Source organism: Oryctolagus cuniculus, chromosome 9 (assembly GCF_964237555.1).
Source record: "Oryctolagus cuniculus chromosome 9, mOryCun1.1, whole genome shotgun sequence".
NCBI classification, from domain to species: Eukaryota; Metazoa; Chordata; class Mammalia; order Lagomorpha; family Leporidae; genus Oryctolagus; species Oryctolagus cuniculus.
Window position 1 is genome coordinate 80,551,703 of NC_091440.1, and position 19,574 is coordinate 80,571,276.

The window sequence follows — 19,574 nt, forward strand, 5'->3', positions numbered from 1 at the left end:
TACAGGAGCTCAAACATTTGGGGCATCTTCCACTGCTTTCCCAGGCACTTTAGCAAGGAGCTTGTTTGGAAATGGAGCGGCCTGGACTTGAACCAGCACCCATATGGAATGCTAGTATTGCAGACGGAAGCTTAACCTACTACACCACAGCACCGGCCTGATAGGTGCTACTTTCTACCTCCAGGTTCTGTCTTTCTTCTTCGGGCTAGCATCCCAGCAATGAGGGTAGCCCAGCTGAACACTATCAAGCTCCTTGCAAAGAGGAATCGTGGCTTGATTCTTAGCCTTCTGGTTTTGCAGAGGTTTCATTATTTTAACTTGATACTTTTCTTTTCACCAAATACCTCTTTTCTTCCCTGTGGCACATTGCAGCAGGTGGATAAATGCACAGATAAGAAACAGTCACATAGATTTCTGGTCATTGCATATCTATGTCCTAGCAGAAGGTATGTCATGGATTTTATAACACAGAACAGTTTCGTTTTACTCTTGGTCCTGGTGGATCATAGTGAACAAACATTACCGCCTTCGTGTAATCATGATCTTCCTTCCACTAACACATCCTGGTAGTTCTAGTGGGGTAGGCATTTTTCTAAGTGCTGACAGGGAGCTGTCACTATAGACCACGCCTTCCCACTGCCTAGGAACAGTAGTCAAAGGCTAGAAGATACACCTTCCCTCTTATCTCAATGCACTGGTGGATTCTTAATAGTTTCGCTCGTTTCCAGGAAACTAATTAATGGCAATCCTAAAATCCTCTTTATTTTCAATGAATTGAGAGGGACATCTCAACAGAAGTAGGACAACTTCAGATTGGATAGAAAGTTTTATAACCCTTCTCTTCCCCAAGAGATGCCCAGGATCTCACAAGGAGGTGCCTTGTGAGACTCACACCGAAGTCAATTTGGCACCTCTGACACAAAGAGCGTGTGCAGGCTGTGACAGCCTTTCGGGGAAGCCACTTCCCACATGTGCTCTCTGGTCTTCTCATTGGTATTCAGAAGAGGAGGCTGGTTCCTCCCAGGGAGCCGCTGCTGTGACAGCCTAGACTTCAATGCAAGAAAATAAATCCTGCAACTTTGATATACTCCTTTAAACGTAAAGACTGCTTCGGAGCGAATTGTAAAGGTAAGCAGAGCTCAGCCATAATTCTTGAACTTTGAAACTATGTGTGTAATATGAGGACTTTCTTGGAAACTCTTCCTTGCTTAATGTGAAACTTTAACAAGCTGCCTAACCTCCCGCCTTTAAGAATAACAGCTCACTGTCAAAACTACACACACAGCTCTTTTTTTTTTTTAAAGAAAAAGAGAAAGACACTGCATAAAAAAAAAGTCTTCTGTAATGAAATGGTCATGTAGATTTGTGAACTTATTTTTTAAGTGTTGAAGCGTCCACAGTGGGCTGGGTTTTCTTGCTGTTCTCAGGCAGTGTAATCTTTAAATTGTTTTAAAATGGGAACAAATTGTCTTTGTCACTTGAAAACCAGTCTCAGCATAGAATCAATCCCATAAAGATAAAATCTCAGTGGAATTGTAACAAATGTCAGTCTAGATCTGTGGGTCTTTATCCTAACTATCCTAAATGTTGCTTGGGCACAGGAAGAGTTTGGTTAAACCCTGCTGCTACACTTGTATTGGCGCTTCTCTGACACAGGGGAAATCTGTTGGGATCAGGTGTTGGTGCCTTTAGGCCAGTTCCTTGTAATGGTGGCAAATTCAATTGAGAAGTTGGAAATTATTACAGCACGGACTAAGAGCCAGGGATTTGTCTAACATAAAACAATGGAGAACAAGTTCAACAATATGTAAGGCACTTAGTTGTCTGATGTTGTAAATGAAATCCAAGCTCTCTGTAGAAATTACAGAACCTTTTAACATCCTTATTCAAGACTGACCTGACTCCAAAGGTGGGAAATCAATGTTTTTAGCTATCTAGCTGATCTGTTTCTAAGAGGGCGTAGCTGTAGCATATGTATCTGTCCTAGTGGAAAATAAGATGTTGAATCTTCTTTTTGTACTCTGGAGACCTTACAAGAGAAAGTGTAGACTACAGCGACGCTGTTTTTATTTTCTTAAATCTCGGTGCACCTGTTCCTACTCTCCTACTTTACCTTTGTCAGACACGCAGGGGCTAAATGAGTGGTAATCTCAAGTGGCCCCTGAGATCGCCAAACCTCCTTTCATGTACCTCACCTGAGAGCACCAATCTGCCCCGCCCCCCTCCACCCAAAGCAGACACAGGCTTTCTCAATTGCTTTTCTCCCCAGTGACAGCACTTCATGTTTATATAGAAGTCCCCAGTGCACACTCCTGCAACGTGGGTTCCCTCTTTGTACAGACTGAGAAGACAAACTCCAGAGGACGCTCTACCTAAAGTCTGAAGGCCAACAGTTGGGGTAGGGGACGCACGTACACTTAACCCAGAACCCGTCTTCCTTCACTTTCCAGGACCAGGCTGCCTCACCTGACCTCAGGTAGTCTCATGGGCCTGTGTTTTGCTGCACACTGCTAAGAGGCTGCACAGAGTTAAGCGACACACTCGTCCACTCTCAGGATTTGAATGTTAGCTTCCTTTGGCCTAGATTTGGGGAAGAAAATGTTCCCACCAGGCACACATTCAGGAATGTGGGGGTCCCTGGAACTGAGTGGCTGTCTGAAGATTTTTCTCCCTCTCTTGTTGGCCTGCTTCTTAGTAGTGTCAGCTTACATTTTTTTTAATGGCTCAAGGAGAAAGCTGAGGGTTCCTAAGAAGGCAAAGCTGGGGCTGTTTACTTTGTGCACTGAGGACACCCAGGGTGTAGGCGCTGAAGGAGAGCAGTGAGCTTGGGCTTGCATTCCAATGCACCATTGCCTCCCTGGAAGAGTTATTTTTAACTTGACAACATTTCTACACATCTGCAATCCAAATACCCTGTACGTGAGAATAAATATTTAAGAAATGTGTTAGTTTCATTAACCAGACACATCAGAGCCATTCTCAGGCATTTCTTTTCTTGATCTAATAAAAGAAGAAGAAGGAAAAGGGGGGGGGGTGTGCAAAAGTGAAATATATTGCCTATGTCAGTTCAGGAAAAATTGCCTAATCAATTTTCTCCAGAAAATGTCTCGAGATTTCTTTTACCAAAGCTAGCATCTTCTCTACTGAAAGGGTCAATTGGGTTCTTGTGTTTTGCATCTGGGTCAGCCTGCTCCCAGAAAGACTACTTGGGAGCCAGTCCCCAAAAGGTAGCCAAAGGCACCAGAATCATTCAACCTAGGAATAAAGGTTCTGTCTGGTTTAACAACCAAAATCTCGTGAAATCACTACCATTAAATAACTCACGGTTAAAGCCTGTCATTTATCTCTAGAGATAGCTTTCTTTGTTTTTGATATTTTAATTTTTTGATTGAATAAATGACTGACTAAGGAAACTGCTGAAATTTATTATGATTTCATGTTCCATTTGAAGAATCCTTCAATCTATGAGTTTCCACTGATTACTTAAGTGTGTAACTGTATGTGAACAACATAAGATATATGATTATTCTATAAATAAATCCCAAGGCAGCAGGTGCTATTATATTAAAAGTTAGTAATCCTCTTACAGATAAGATGGAAAATAATTTAGATATTCTGTTTTATACAATGTGGTATATTAGGTAAAACCATGAAAAGTGTGATCTGCCACCCACATGCCTGGTAGTAGCACTAACAAGACTCACAAACAATTTAGGGGCAATTTAGAGGAACTTCTTGTAACCCTTGTACACTTTCCTTCTTAAATGGTTGTATCTGTAGACCATGAGCAGGGCCAAGCTACACTTACAGTCCCTGGAATTGCACTGATTTTAAAAAATAATAGTAATACCAGTAAGATGGGTCAAGGGAAAGATAACATTGGGAAATCTATAGGGAGAGAAGATGTTAAAAGAATGTATTGTTTTTGAATTGATTCTGTGGAGATGCCAGAGAATAGAGAAGTTGAGCAATTTCCTTGAGAATCAGCATGAAATATTGAGGATAAATGCTTGGACAGCATTTAACTTATTGTGTCAGCATTTATTTTCAAATAGGGAGCTGTTCCACATTGGTGTCTTTAGATCACTTTGAGAGGAACTTATGCATACTGTAAATGTTTCTCAAAATGGCAAGATTCTAAAATGAGTCATTCAAGGAGTGATTTGCAGACATCCCAAAGAGCTACCCATGGATCTCTAGACTCCAGTAAAGATCCACCAAGTAGGAAATTGTCATAATGGTCACATTGTTTTTCTTTATAGTACTGTCATCTAGTAATGTATAGCCTGTTACTTAGCCAAAAGTAACTTGGTCAAACAAATTGGTCATCACAATAAATTGGTCAAAAGTAAATGTCTCCCATCATTAAATATTCAAGTATGTGTCACAAAACAGCTTTATAACACTCTGTTTAAATATTATCTTTTAATTTTCAGAACTTTTATGTTTATCATCATGCTTATAACACTCTGTTTAAACATTATCTTATAATTTTCAGAACTTTTATGTTTATCATCATTTATACTAAATTCACCCTCAAACCATTTGCAGTGCAGAAGCTTCTCGATTTGATGTAATCTCGTCTGTCAATTTCGGCTTTGATTGCCTGTGCTTCTGGAGCCTTTTCCAAGAAGTCTTTGCCTATGCCAATGTCTTACAGAGTTTCCCCATTGTCCTCTAATAATTTGATGGTGTCAGGATATAGGTTTAGGTCTTTGATACATTTTGAGTGGATTTTTGTGTGATGTGTAAGGCAGGGATCTTGTTTCATGCTTCATACTTCTGCATGTGCAGATTCAGTTTTCCCAGGACCATTTGTTGAAGAGACTGTCCTTGCTCCAGGAATTGATTTTAGCTCATTTGTCAAATATAAGTTAGCTGTAGATGTGTGATTAATTTCTGGAGTTTCTATTCTGTTCCATTGGTCTATCAGTCTGGTTTGGTTTGGTTTGGTTTCTGTTGTTTGTTTTGTTTTGTTTTTTGCTGGTACCAGGTTATTTTGATTATAACTGCCCTGAAGTATGTCTTAAAATCTGGTATTGTGATGCCTACACCTTTGTATTTGTTGTATTAGATTGCTTTAGCTTTGTGGAGTCTCCTGTGATTCCATATGAATTTCAACATCATTTTTCCTAGACCTGAGAAGAATATCCTTGATGTTTTGATTGGAATCACATTGAATCTGTAAATTGCTTTCTGTAGTATGACATTTTGATGATACTGATTCTACCAATCCATGGAAGATTTGTCCATTTTTTATGCCTTCTTCTATTTCTTTCTTTAATGTTTTGTAATTTTCATTGTAGAGATCTTTGATGTATGTGGTAAAATTTATTCCAAGGTATTTAAGTTTTTTGTAGCTATTGTGAATGGGATTGATCTTAGAAGTTCTTTATCAGCCATCTCATATGCTTTTATTGTGATCTCTTACCATATGATATTTGGAGACTAGCATAATATTTTGAATAAATCCAACAATCATTGGACATTGCATTCTTCTAATTAATTGCTGAATTTTTATATTTTTTTCAATTATTCTACATTATCTTTTTGTCCAAATTGATTTTTGTTGAATTGCTTTTAGCAAAATTGAAGCTGGCCAAATTAGTGAGAAACAATAGGAAAAGCAATAAACAAAATCACTTGAACTTTAGTGGGGCATTTTGTAAATCATTCATAGCATTGTTGGAGACAGGATTAAGAAACATGGTCCAAGAAAAAGCAATTACGCAGATTAATAATTGGTTGACGGGCATATTTAAACAGGGCTTACTAGAACTTGAGAGAGGGAAATGACTTATCAAAACTCTATTATTCATCCTTTCTCAAGAAGTACTTCTATCAGTGTCTTGGATTAATGAATGCTTAACAAATTTATGGATAGAAAGCCAAAAAGAATAATATGTTCATGTGTTAACAGTATAAGAATCCAAACAGATCTTAACAGGTTAGAATAATAAACTAGATAGGTCTACACCTATATAACAGTGATTAAATATAAGGTTATTTGTTTTGATTTATTGGCATGAGTATACTAGTCCTCCCTGGAAGAATCTGTGTTTGTGAAATAAGACTTTAGGATTTTATTGGAAAGCAAATTCCATATGGCATATCCAAAGCAGACAATGTGTTATCCTCCGTATGTGCATCAAACCAATTATTAATCTGCCTAATTGCATTAACTTGGCCCATATTTCTTAATCTTGTCTACAGTGATACCATGAAGGATTCACTGAACGCTCCACAAAAGTTTAGTGTGAACTTTGGTGACATTATTAAAAATGTAGAGAGTAGTGTAAGGATATCCACTATGCTAAATCTTGTGCTACCACAACCCCATCCCTCATAAGACTTTCTTTGCTTGTTAGTTCACGTGTCATCCTTGGCTACCCTGCAGAACAAATGATTAGCTAATCCGAATGATTATTCCAAGACTTACCACTCCAAAATTTCTTCTTATTTCAATGTTATAAAGGCATCTGTGGGCTGATATGGAAGGTAGTAGATTACAGGAGCAATCTTCAAATCTATACAAAGCATAAAGAATAATGATTATATTTTTATATCAGAGTATGATTGGATGGTCAGGGTCTTTCAGGGAGAAGGCTTCGTGATATATGCATATATATATATATATATGGCATGTGTGTATGTGTGAATATATATTAATTATATATATATATGAGAATATGTATTATGGCAGTGAGCATGGGCAGGCTTCCAGATCGAGTGGAACAAGCTGTGCAGGTGGACAAAGACCATCTGAGATCTTGGAGATGGTGTGCTACACATTAGCTGAGAGCAGACACCAGAGACTTGAGAAAGCAGGAGCACACTCTGATGGGCTTAATGACTCAGAAGGAAGGGATGCAAACCATCCACAGAACTGTATATGTACTGAATAGAGGTGTCTGCATTCCTTTTTATTTGTTTCTACAAGGGTTCATTTCTTATGCCTCTATTCCTTTGCTCCTGTTTGCATCTGCTCATTACTGGCTGGAGACTTGAGTTTTTAGATTCTGCAAGTGATTCTCAGCAGGGAATCAGCAGGGTCTGATTTCCATTGCTCTTATTTTTTTTTTATCTTTTTTTTAAGGTTCATTTATTTATTTATTTGAAAGAGTTACAGAGAGAGGAGGAGAGACGGAGAGAGAGAGAGAGAGCAAGCTTCTATCCACTGTTTCATTCCTCAGATGGCTGCAATGGCCAGAGCCAGCAGCTTCATCCAGGTCTCCCACCTGGGTGGCAGGGGTCCAAACACTTGGGCCATTTTCCTCTACTTTTCCCAAACCAGTAACAGGCAGCTGGATTGAAAGTGGAGCAACTGGGACTCGAACTGGTGCTCATTTAAGATGCCAGCATTGCAGGCAGCAGTTTTACCCACTAGTCTACAGTACCTGACCCCATTCTTTTTTTTCTTTTTTTAAGATTTATTTTTATTTATTTGAAAGGCAGATTGACGGAGAGAGGTAGCGACAGAGAGAAAAGGTTGGAGTTGAACCAAGCTGAAGGCAGGGACCAGGAATTCCATCTGGGTCCAACTACCTGAACTATCATCGTCTGCTTTCCCTGGCACATTAGCAGAGAGCTACCTCAGAAGCTGAACTGCTGGAACTCAAACTGGCACTTGGATACAGAATCCAGCTTCACACGTGGTGGCTAAACTCACTGCACCACAGTGCCACCCAGATTTCCACTGTTGTTAATTTGGTATAATTGGAAATAAAGCAATTCATAGGTATGACTTAGAGTCAACTTAGGATAAAATTCAGGCCCTGTCACTCGCCTGCTTTGAGAAGTGCATATCTCAGTCTATTTTTCCATGGGTAAAAATAGAGATGATAATAACAGTATTAACTATTAGGGTTGTCTTGAGAATTAAATAAAACAATGTATGGTGAACTACATAGCACAATGGCTGGATCATTCAATGACAATTTTACTTGTAATCATTGCTATTTTTTTAATTTTTTTAATTTTTAATTAGCTTTCAACAGATTCAATATAGTTCATAGATACAATTCTAAGAATATAATGATAATCCCTTCTTCCCTCCCTCTCTTCCTCCCTCCCTCCCCCTCTTGTACTCCCTCCTTCCTTCCCTCTCCTTATCTTTCTTTTTTTAGTTCTTGAGATAACATCTTTTAAATTCACATTACAGTATTTTTAACTAGCTGCTATTAACCCTCTACACCCCCTAAGGCTGAGCCAACATTGCTATAAAGTAGAACATGACCTTCAGGCTAGGTACAATTATGAGGATTAATTATTGCTGTAATAAAAGGTAACATCCAGGCAGCTTCAACAAAATAAGGTAGTCTGAAGAAAGACAAAGGACTCTGGGGTACACCAAAAGGTTCATGAAAAAAATGGAATCAAACTAAGTTTATTTTGGTTCAAAACACAGTCCATGTGTAGCTTTCTCACACTGCCCATTTCCCATGAGCTCTCTGAAGACTCTTCATGGCAATAAGTATCACTTCCTCACTCACAGTGTCCAAAAACTTATTCCCTTTCATTTCCTCCCAGAACCCACCACCTGGAGCATAAACTCCTGGACCCATGGGAGCCCGATCTTATTCCTGGGAGGTTCTGTCACTACTGCACAGACAGAAGTCCTTTTTTCCCCATAGAGTTTTAAGAGAATAGAATAACAAGCCCCTATGTACTTATAATCCAGCTTGCACAATAACGGACAGTCTCATCCATGCTCTTCTATAACACCCACCACCAGAATTCTTGTTAAGCAAACCCAAGACATCATTCACTTATCTATAAGTATTTCAGTTTGTACCTCTAATAAAAGACCAGGAAATTTGTTTATTTGAAAAGCAGAGAGCAGGAGACAGATATACACAGAGAGCTCACATCCTCCACTGGTTCACACCCCAAATGCCCAAAATAGCTAGGGGTTGGGCTGGAGCCGAAGCTGGAGTCAGGAACCCAATCCAGGTCTCCCGTGTTGCAGGAAACCAACTACTTGAGCCATCACCTGCTGCTACCCAGTGTATTCGTTAGCAGAAAACTGAAGCTGGGAGCCAGAGGTGGGAATTGAACCCAGGCGCTACAATGTGGGACAGGAGCATGTTAACCATCAATCTCCCTGCCTGCTCCTGGGACTTGGATTCAGCACTTTGGTTTTTCCTCAGGCTCCATTTTTTTTTATGGATATTTGAAACAACTATACCCAAAGTACTTCAATGCGACAATTATTCAGAATCCAGTAAAATAAAAAATGTGTAATAGATTGCATGGTAAATATTTTTATCAATGCATGGTTTTTGAAGCCCTTTTCACTTTTTTACATCTCTGAACTTGGGATGCATTTTATAACAGATGGCAAGTGATAATTTAACTGACTTTTTTCTTTCTTAGAGATACATAATCTAATGGTGCATCCCACAGAGGATGGTGTCTCAGAAACGAAGAAATGCAACTGAGGGAAAGCTAAATGGACACGTACAAGTGCACACGCGCACACACACACATGCACGTACACACACACACGTAAAACTGTCTCCTTAACTGCCCGCAAACCTCTCTGCACTAACAAGAAAATGACATAAATGTCAAGCAAAGTAGAGAGAGCAAAGTAGGTGATTTTGAACACAACAGGGTGTAGCCCGAAGAGTCTACAAAGGGAGTAAAAACCACTTGGGCATTTTATCCCAAAGGACACAGAAGCACACCTTCCTGGTAGATGGAGAATGAAGCTTGAAATTCTCCAGATCTAGCTGCCTCCGGCGCAGCAGCTCACTAGGCTAATCCTCCGCCTGCAGCGCCGGCACACCGGGTCCTAGTTCCAGTCAGGGCACCGGTCCTGTCCCGATTGCTCCTCTTCCTGTCCAGCTCTTTGCTGTGGAGAGATGGGCAAGTGGAGGATGGCCTAAGTCCTTGGGCCCTGCATCCGCATGGGAGACCAGGATAAGTACCTGGTTCCTGGCTTCGGATCAGCGTGGTGCGCCGGCCACGGTGGCCATTGTGGGGTGAACCAGCGGAAAAGGAAGACCTTTCTCTCTGTCTCTCCCTCTCTCTCACTGTCCACACTGCCTGTCAAAAAAAGAAAAAAAAAAAAAAAAGATCTAGCTGCCTCTCCCTTAGTAAGGCTTGCATTGTCAAGTCCTCCCATCCTTATCATCACTGTTGTCCTTGCCTATCTCTCAAGCTTTCAGAAGCCTTTAGATGGAGGAACAGAAGTGGCACAGTGTGGTAGATGTGATCAGAGAGGGAAGGAGCCTCAAGGGGTGTGGTGGCCCCAGGGGGCCTGGACCCACACTATTTCATCAGATGAGGAACAACAGGTGGCATTTATGCAACTTCACCATTCCCAAATGCATCTTTTGGTCATTTATAGAACTGCATGTTAAAGAAGGATGTTTAAAGTCCAACGGGATGAGGAGGATCTGGGACCAGCCAGAGTGATGGAACAGCCCACTGAGGACTCCCTGGATCTCACTTTCCTCGTCCTGAACAACAGCAGCCTCACAGGCTCATGGTTATCCTAGGTGTAAGCCCTCATGACTTCAGTGTGACTGGAGTTGTTTTTAAGATAATTCACTTATGTGGCCAGCACCGGGGCTCACTTGGTTACTCTTCCGCCTGAGGGGCCGGCATTCCATATGGGCACCAGGTTCTAGTCCCAGTTGCTCCTCTTCCAGTCTGGCTCTCTGCTGTGGCCCGGGAAGGCGGTGGAGGATGGACCAAGTGCCTGGGCCCTGCACCCGCATGGGAGACCTGGAAGAAGCACCTGGCCCCTGGCTTTGGATCAGCCCAGCACCGGCCATAGCAGCCATTTTGGGGGGTGAACCAATGGAAGGAAGACCTTTCTCTCTGTCTCTCTCTCTCTCTCACTGTCTATAACTCTGTCAAATAAATTTTTTAAAAAAGATAATTCATTTATTTATCTAAGCAGCAGAGTGACCTGGGAGCAGGGAGCAGGATTGATTTTCCTTCTGCTGGTTCACTTCCCAAATGCCTGCAATAGCCAGTTCTTAGCCATGCTGAAACCAGGAACTCCATCGTGGTAGGGACCCAAATAATTGGACCATCTTCTGCTGATTTCCTAGGAACAGTAGTAGGAAGCTGGGTTGGAAGTGGAATACCCGGGACTCCAACTAGTGCTCCAATATGAGATACAGGCATCACGAGCAATGGCTTAACCTGCTGTGTCCTATGTTTTTTTTTTAAACTCCTTTGTTTACTGCTGTATCTCCAGTCCCTAAAGTAGTGTCTGATACTAATCAACAGATGCTGAAGGGATAAAGAAACAGATGGATCAATTTTAGTTCCCAAACACTAGGACCAGTAGTGAGAGGAGAGACTCTACTTTCAGTACCTGCATATGATCTACACATATCTACCAAACACTGTCAAGATTGAACACACACTGTTTCCCAAGTAAATGCCTTCCTATTTGTCAAATGTACACAGATTCTACTGGGGTTAATAATACATTTGCAAACCATCTAATTAATCTAATGTAGCACTTTGTGAAATTCTGTGACAATATGAACGAACATTAAATAGCACTTAGTTTTTCAAACAATTAAAGCTCTTTAAATATATTAGCCAACTTAATCTTCACAACACTCCATGCAGCAGATACTTTAATTCTCCCTATTTTTGCATAGGAGAACATTGAGGAAATGAAGGTGAAAGGGTGGAGTTGGCATTCGAACCCAAGCTCCCTGGCTGGAGTCCTGCTTTCAACTGTAGTGCTGTGCTGAAGTCACCAAGGAGTCTCCTTGCTACCTCAGTGTAGTAATTTTTTAAAGATTTATTTATTTATTTGAAAGAGTTACACAGAGAGAATGAGACAGAGAGAGAGAGAGAGAGAGAGAGAGATGTCTTCCATCTGCTGGTTCACTCCCCAATTGGCCACAATTGCCAGAGCTGCGCTGATCCAAAGCCATGAGCCAGGAGCTTCCTCTGGGTCTCCCATGTGGGTGCAGGGGCCCAAGGACTTGGGCCATCTTCTACTGCTTTCCCAGGCCATAGCAGAGAGCTGGATCAGAAGTGGAGCAGCCAGGACTAGAACCGGCACACATATGGGATGCCAGCTCTGCAGGCGGCAGCTTGACTCGCCATGCCACAGCGCCGGCCCCAGTGTAGTAATTGTTTAAATGATCTCATGGATCACTTCCTCTCTACAGTAAATGCTGATCAATATATTAGTAACACTCAAGCAGCAGTGCAAAATGAATTTGGAGAAATCGTCACCATTTCTCCTGAAATCCATTGAGCCAACCTGAAGATATCTTCCCTGTTGAAATTAGGAACCATGTCATGCCCTTCCCAGCAGTTCTATGAGAAGCCCTTGAGTCAAAGGAATGTTTGGTCTACTCTCACTTCATCAGCCGCTTTTCTTCCTTCAGAGGCAAGTCTGAAGTTGTTTTATGTGTTGGTTTATTCCAGGTCCCAGCGGTCAAGTGCAGAGTCCTTTGACACATTCAGCCTAAAGCTTGCACTGAACAAACCTAATGTCATTGACTTATGACCTTGCCCCTTGGGACTCTCATTAACCCAAAGTTATGGCACCGAACAGACTGTTGGAGAGAGTCAGAACTTGGAATTCATTTTATTTTAAGCTTAATGGGTCCCTGTTCTCTCATTTCAGATCAGTCTTTTCTCAATGGTTGCTTCTGAAAGCCAGAAAGCTTTCAGTTGGTTAAACATTAGTGTGCCACATCGTGGAAAGAAAAATAGGAAAGCCAGAATAAAGAAGTACTTCCTCCAGTCAGAGGAAAAATTCTAGGTAGTAATTACTTCATTGTCTGAAATAATCCTATTAGGCATTGCCTTTCTATCAAAGTTAACCAGTACAAAGGAGCTGACAGGAGAAGGGAGCTGCTGGAATGAAACAATGAACTTGGGTTAGGTTGGACCTAAATTCCTATTCAGGCTCTTGCCTCTTAGAGAGGAATTCTAAGTACAGGTACAAACACAACCTACAAAGTGATAAAGTTTATTCAAAAGCTGAGGGAAACATGCACACACACATTACCCAAGCACTTGGGCCATCCTCCACTGCTTTCCTGGGCCACAGCAGAGAGCTGGCCTGGAAGAGGAGCAACCGGGACAGAATCTGGCACCCCGATCGGGACTAGAACCCAGGGTGCCAGCGCTGCAGGCAGAGGATTAACCCAGTGTGCTGCGGCGCCAGCCACGTGAGATTTCTTTAAGGTGAGAAAGAGCCATGTTAAATTCCATCATATGCAACAGGCTGTGAGTATCTTAAAGGGAATTTTCAGCAAATCCAAAGACAGTCCTCTTTCTACTATTTTAATATGATTCATCCCAAACTAAATATATTTTGTATAGCTATTAGTTAATATGACAAAGGCATCTCCCTATGTTTTTGAAGTTCACCATAATATTAATTTTCTGACTGCATACTATTCATTTTTCAACAACAGATATGCCCTAGCAACTAAATATTCAGTTAAATTGCAGCATTTTTATTTCTTAAAATGATCCTTCAACTTTTTTGTCTATAAAATATCTTGGATCATTTACTGAAACTACTTCAAAGATTTCTATCATTGAAGGCAATAGTACTGTATAATAGAAATTTATTTTCTAGAAAGTTTGCATCAATTCAAACTATCAGTAATGAATGAAACTAAACATATCACCTTACTCTTACCAACATGGGGTTTGATAACACTTGCAAAACTTTATTAAATTTATACAAAAAACAACGTATTGCTTTAACTTGTATCTCTGTTTACTGCTATTGAGATCTCTGCTTTTATGTCCTCAATAAAAACTCATCCAGGTCTGTGTTGCTTCAGGTCCTTAACAAACACTTGATTTACAGCCCTATTAAGACAGAGAAATGCGAAGGCAGAGCAAAAGTACTTGATTTGTCAAGAGTCCTAGAGCAAATGAGGGGTATACTGGGCCCTTGCCAGCCACATGCTTCACTTGGACTTCCAAGCTCCTCTGGTCAAGGCTGGTTAGGAAAAGAGTATTCAGGTTTCCCAACAGTATCTGCCCAGCATCCCTGGGGTCTTTCAATTGCAGCATTTTCAAGAGAAAGCACACTGTCATTTCATTTGAATGCATGCTATTGGGTATCAACATCTAATCAAATTAACAGAAGTGTAATAACTGTACTGATTGGGAAACTCTGATAGATAGTTTTCAGGTTATACAAAAAATAAATTACTTAATGCTGAGGTATATGTGAGCCTTTATCTACATTAGGACAGCATCACACTTTTTTCCTTTCTGGGAGTCATGCCCTCATACCCTTCTCCATCCTTCTCCCATGTGGCTCCCTACATACAGAGGTACACTCCTCCCTGCCCAGTCACTGCCCATCCTACAATTTTCAGGACTATCAAGAGTAGTTGATTCTGTTTTCATTAGTTAATGACCCTAACCATGAGATCTCTTTAAGTAACCTTCCTGAAAGAAATCCAGGGAATGGGGTTTACAGAAAAAATATAAACACTCAGTTAAATGTGAATTTCAGATAAACAAGTTTTTAGTAGAAGTTTCTATCTCAGATATCACCTGGAAACCACTTGTACACAGTATTTTATTTGCCTAAAATTCAAGTGTAAACAGGTGGCCCCTATTTTCCTTTGTTAGATTTGACAAGCCTACCAAGCAGGCAACACTCTCCAGAAACAGCACAGATTAAGCAGTCCTTCCTCCCTGGCCAGGCAGTGAGAACCACTACCAGGTGTTGCTATCAAAGAAAGCAAACACGCATCACCAAGGGCCAACACCTGGTCAGCATCAACCAGGGAAGGCACAAGGAAAACAAGTCGGACAAATCATAAGATCTGGAATCTTCCCATCATGGAATTATGATGAGACATGTTTTAACAACTGGAGAAATTTTAACAATTAGGGAAGCTTCAACGCTGGTAATCTCTGCTTAATCAATGAGAAACTGTGAGAACTGGTACAGATAATAATAACTGTATTTCAAAACCAGGAAATTTTGCTCAATGTCCTGGCATAAAGAAATGTGAATTCAGTTCAGAAAAGCTGCACAAGTACAAATCAGCTAAAATAAAAATAACAGCTCTCCTTGGGTAGGGGCCTACCAACTATGGCTTCCTGGGCACACAGCAGAGCTGAACCAACCACACCCACTACCTGGCCTCCACTCACCTCCCTCATAGTTCACCTGAGGACCTCTCAACTTTTCAAATTCTCTGTTCAAACAAGGCGCTGGCATCTCTGGAATTCACAGATTGTTATCAAAGAACAGCATGTGAAACCACATCAGCTATGACTTAAAACCGATGAGCAACCAAGATTTAAGTATTTTATTTTGGTTATTCACATGATTTCCCAGTATGTAGCCTGCACAATGTTTGGTTTAATCACAAGATGATATGGCTTGTGGCAGGATGGGAGGCAGAGAGAAACTCAGTTTGGTTACTTAGCCCAGAATGTCATCCTTGTAGAGAAAAAAAAGAAAAAAACAGCTGCAACTGATGCCTGAAATATAGATTTTGAAACATGGGTTTCCCCCAAAATATGAGCCTACTGATTTCACTTCCATGCTCAATTAAAGAAGACATGTGATCTGCCTCTAATTCCATCACAACAAACACATTTGCCTTTGTATCCCTGGTATCTTCAGTAGGTGAAACATGACTGGGATGGAGTAGAAGGTACGTTCAGAGAAAGATACCTCAGGCTGAGTCAGAAACTGCCCCCAAATTGTCAGTGAATAAACAAAAGTTAACTCATTTGAGAGGGAGAGAGAGAGAGAGAGAGAGAGACGGAGATCTCCCATCTGCTGATTCACTCCTCAAGGGCCTGCAATAGCCCAGGCTTGGCCAGGATTAAGCCAGGAATCCTGAACTCAATCCAGGTCTCCCACATGGGAGGCAGGGGTGCAAGGTTTTAAGGCATCACCTGCTGCCTACCAGAATGTGCATTAGCAGGAAGCTGGATTCAGAAGCAGAACCAGGACTTGAACTTGGGTACTCTCATATAGGACATCAGCATCCCGAGTGGCATCTTAACCACTGGGTCAAATGCCTGCGCTGATGTAATTTAAATAATTCCTTAGCCTATGTCCCTCGTAAGCTGCCCATTCAGGTCTGCATGGCTGGTGTGGTATGGAAGCACAGACTTGGCTTGACCAGACCTGATCATTTTGGAAATGCTCATAATTTGACTTTTTTTAAAATGAGAAATCCAGATATTTTAATTTCAAAAGTGTTTATTAGTCAAACAAAACCATGGAAATTTAACCCCATATATTAAGATTGTAAGAGGTTTGCAAAAATGTTAGGTAGCTTTTAGGCTGATCTTTTTTTTTTTTTTCTGCCATTCTTCTTTTTTCCATTCCTTCCCTACTGCCTTCCTTCCTTCTTTCCATAAAGAATTACCAAGCAGCCACCATCTCCAGGGGGCTTGGTCTACAGCAGGGAAAAGCCAGCTATATCACATTGGGGTTTAGATTCTGGCTGGGCAGGAGCGGGGAGAGGCAATAAGTAGAAAAATTGTTTAGAATACATAGTGGCAATTGCTGTGGAGAAAACCAAAGGCAAAAGTAGATAAGGAGTAGGGGGCCATGTTGCTCACTCAAATAGATGGGGGTGGAGTGGGAGGAGAAGAGTAAGTGCAAAGGCAGGAGTGAGGCTGATGAGGATAAAGAATGCTCGGCAGCATTAACTTGCTTCAATTTTTCTTTGTCAGGAACCTCTCCTTCTAATTCTTTCCCCTACTTTATGCATATTCTTGCAAATCTCTCAACAGGGTTAGCAACAGCATTTCCCTCAACACTTCAGGCCTGTAGTACCACTAAAGCAGTTCTGGGAATCAGCTCCTGAACCCTCTTCTGGATGAGTCTATCCTGTGCACCTGTGGAAATGCACCAACAGTTTGCATTTGTGGAGCAATTCATTTATTAAATGTCTACTATGTTCCAGTTATTATATGAAATGCTCAGAAATCAACGACAAAAAAGACACAGGGGTTGCCCCTTAAAAAGCATGCATCTAATCTTAAAAAACAAAAATAAACATCTATTGATGTAATGTATGTTCAATAATGACATATATTTGTATTACAGGAATACAAAGAATGGGATGATGGCTCTTACCTGGGGAGATTGGAGCTGGATTGGGGGCCGGCACCGCGGCTCACTAGCCTAATCCTCCACCTGCGGTGCCGGCACCCCGTGTTCTAGTCCTGGTTGGGGCGCCGGATTCTGTCCCGATTGCTCCTCTTCCAGTCCAGCTCTCTGCTGTGGCTCATCCGGGCACCGGAGGATGGTCCAAGTGCTTGGGCCCTGCACCTGCCTGGGAGACCAGGAGGAAGCATCTGACTCTTGGTTTCGGATTGGCGCAGTGTGCCGGCTGTAGCGGCCATTTGGGGGGTGAACCAACAGAAAAGGAAGACCTTTCTCTCGCTCTCTCTCTTTCTGTCTAACTCTGCCTGTCAAAAAATAAATAAATAAAAAAGAGCTGGATTGGATTGACAGGGAAGAGATTACAAATATCTTAATTCGAAATCGAATTAAGGATTTACAAAGTCACCATTTATTAAAACTTTCATGTCAATACATTTCTATAACATCTTAGCCTCTGGATGGGTGCATCCAAATTGCTCATGAAAAAGATTCCATCAATTCTTGCTAATAAGTGCACTTTTTCTTTGAAAGAACTGTTGATTATTTCAGCTCTGATTTCAGCTCAGATCAGAGTGGGGATGTTTCCTCTATTTGACCATTATCAATATGCATTGCACATTCTTGTATGAACACATATTGTCTTTTCTATATCTAGGTAGGAAAGGAATTGCTTGATCATATGGTAACTCTATGTGTAACTGTTCAAGGAAGCCAAACTGTGTATCCAAAATTGCTATCCCATTTCTTCATTATTGTCTGTCTTTTTAGTTATGTCCATTCTAGTGGCTGTGAAGTGATTTCTAATTATGATTTGCATCTCTCTAATGACTACCGTTGTCGGGCAACTTTTCATGGACATGGTGCTTATTTGTATATCTTCTTCAGAAAAGTCTATTCAAATATTTAGCCCATTTTAAAATTGGATTATTTCTCCTTTACTGTTTACTGTTGAATTGCTAGAGTTCTTTATACATTCTTAAGCTGCTCCCTTATTAAATAGGTGATTTGGAAATATTTTCCCGATATTCTGGGTTATTTTTGTACTTTGACAGTATCCTGTCACTCCTCCACTCGCGGAGGAACAACACCGGACCCTGCGCTGTTCTCTTTCCCCGGCTCTTCCCGGGTTTGCCCCCCCCCCCACGCGGAGGAGCGGCACCGGCGAGCCTTCCAACCAACTCTGGGGGGGGGGGGGGCGGCCGTGCATGTTGTCTCTTTCCCCCTTTTAAGGGGTTGGGTCAGGAATCAGCTAATTAACAAAGCAGCTGTGTAAGATTTGTTTACTCTCTCTCAGCGCCATATGATGGGAGATCAGGCGCATCAAGTTAGTCTCAATCATCTCAGTGGTCTAGTCCAGTCTCGGTAGTTTCAGTACTTATTTGTCCATAGTCTCAGTACTTATTTGGCCCCCCGGGCGCCCCGCCATGTTGCGGGAGACGGGCCCTGCTCCCCACAGTATCCTCTGAAGCACACTAATTTTTAATTTTGATGAGTTCCAAGTTATCTAATTTTTGCTTTGCATTTTGTTCTTGAGCCATCACATCTAGAAACTGTCATAAATGACTCCAAAATATATGTCACCAATGTATGTATTTTGTGCTCTGTTATATTGTCTTTGAAAACCAAAATAGTTTGAGAATTTATGTATTTCTCTACCTTGTGGAACCATGATTCTCTCAGCATTTTACGTTAGTACCAATAAAAGTAGATTATGATAAAAGAAAAAAGTATGGTAAACAGCTACAGAGTAGCTTTCCATGATGATTATGATTTAGATATCCAGAAATTATGACTTATCTAGAATTTACATGGGATTTTATCACATGTATAATTATTAAGTTGTAGCTTAATCTTCACCAAAATATAACCTTTAAATTGGGTTAAATTGGGGTCAGTGCTATGTGTATGGGTTAATTTTCTGCCTGCAGTGGTGGCATCCTATGTGGGCTCCAGTTCTAGTCCTGGCTGCCCCACTTCTGAGCCAGCTCTCCGCTGTGGCCTGGGAAAGCAGTAGAAGTGGCCCAAGCACTTAGGCCCCTGTACCCTTATGGGAGACCTGGAAGAAGATCCTGGCTCTTGGCTTCTTATTGGCTCAGCTCTGGCCATTGTGGCCATTTAGGGAGTGCACCAGCAGATGGAAGACCTTTGTCTCTCCGTCTCACTGTCTGTAACTCTACCTCTCAAATAAATAAATAAATAAATATTTTTAAAAAATGGGTTAAATTAAGCTGAATATGATTTAAATTATTGACATTCCTATGTCTCATTTCTATCCTGTATGAATCTAATTATGAGGAACTTAAGCTGAGAAGAAAAATACATATAAATAAGATCGTTATTTCAGTTCAAAGAATATTTATTGAAGGCTATTGTTCTGGTTTTCTATTATTGTAGAACAAATACTTGGTGTTTGAAAAAAATAATGGTATATTGTATTTCATGGTTTTGTTGATTGAGAATTCAG

At 41.0% G+C, this 19,574-nt stretch overlaps 1 protein-coding gene across 6 annotated transcripts in view; it reads left to right on the forward strand.

The window, feature by feature from the left end:
- The first annotated feature begins 979 nt into the window (after window positions 1–979).
- Window positions 980–19,574, forward strand: part of STARD13 (StAR related lipid transfer domain containing 13) — a 583,995-nt gene continuing 565,400 nt past the window's right edge. Inside the window, exons 1-2 of one of the 6 annotated variants that reach the window (XM_070049030.1) lie at window positions 986–1,128; window positions 2,276–2,398. The gene's annotated coding sequence lies outside the window, so the exon portion shown is untranslated. Of the gene's footprint in view, window positions 1,129–2,275; window positions 2,399–19,574 lie in introns of all 6 variants that reach the window. The other 5 variants (XM_017350153.3, XM_070049033.1, XM_070049034.1 and 2 more) reach the window with 5 other exon arrangements.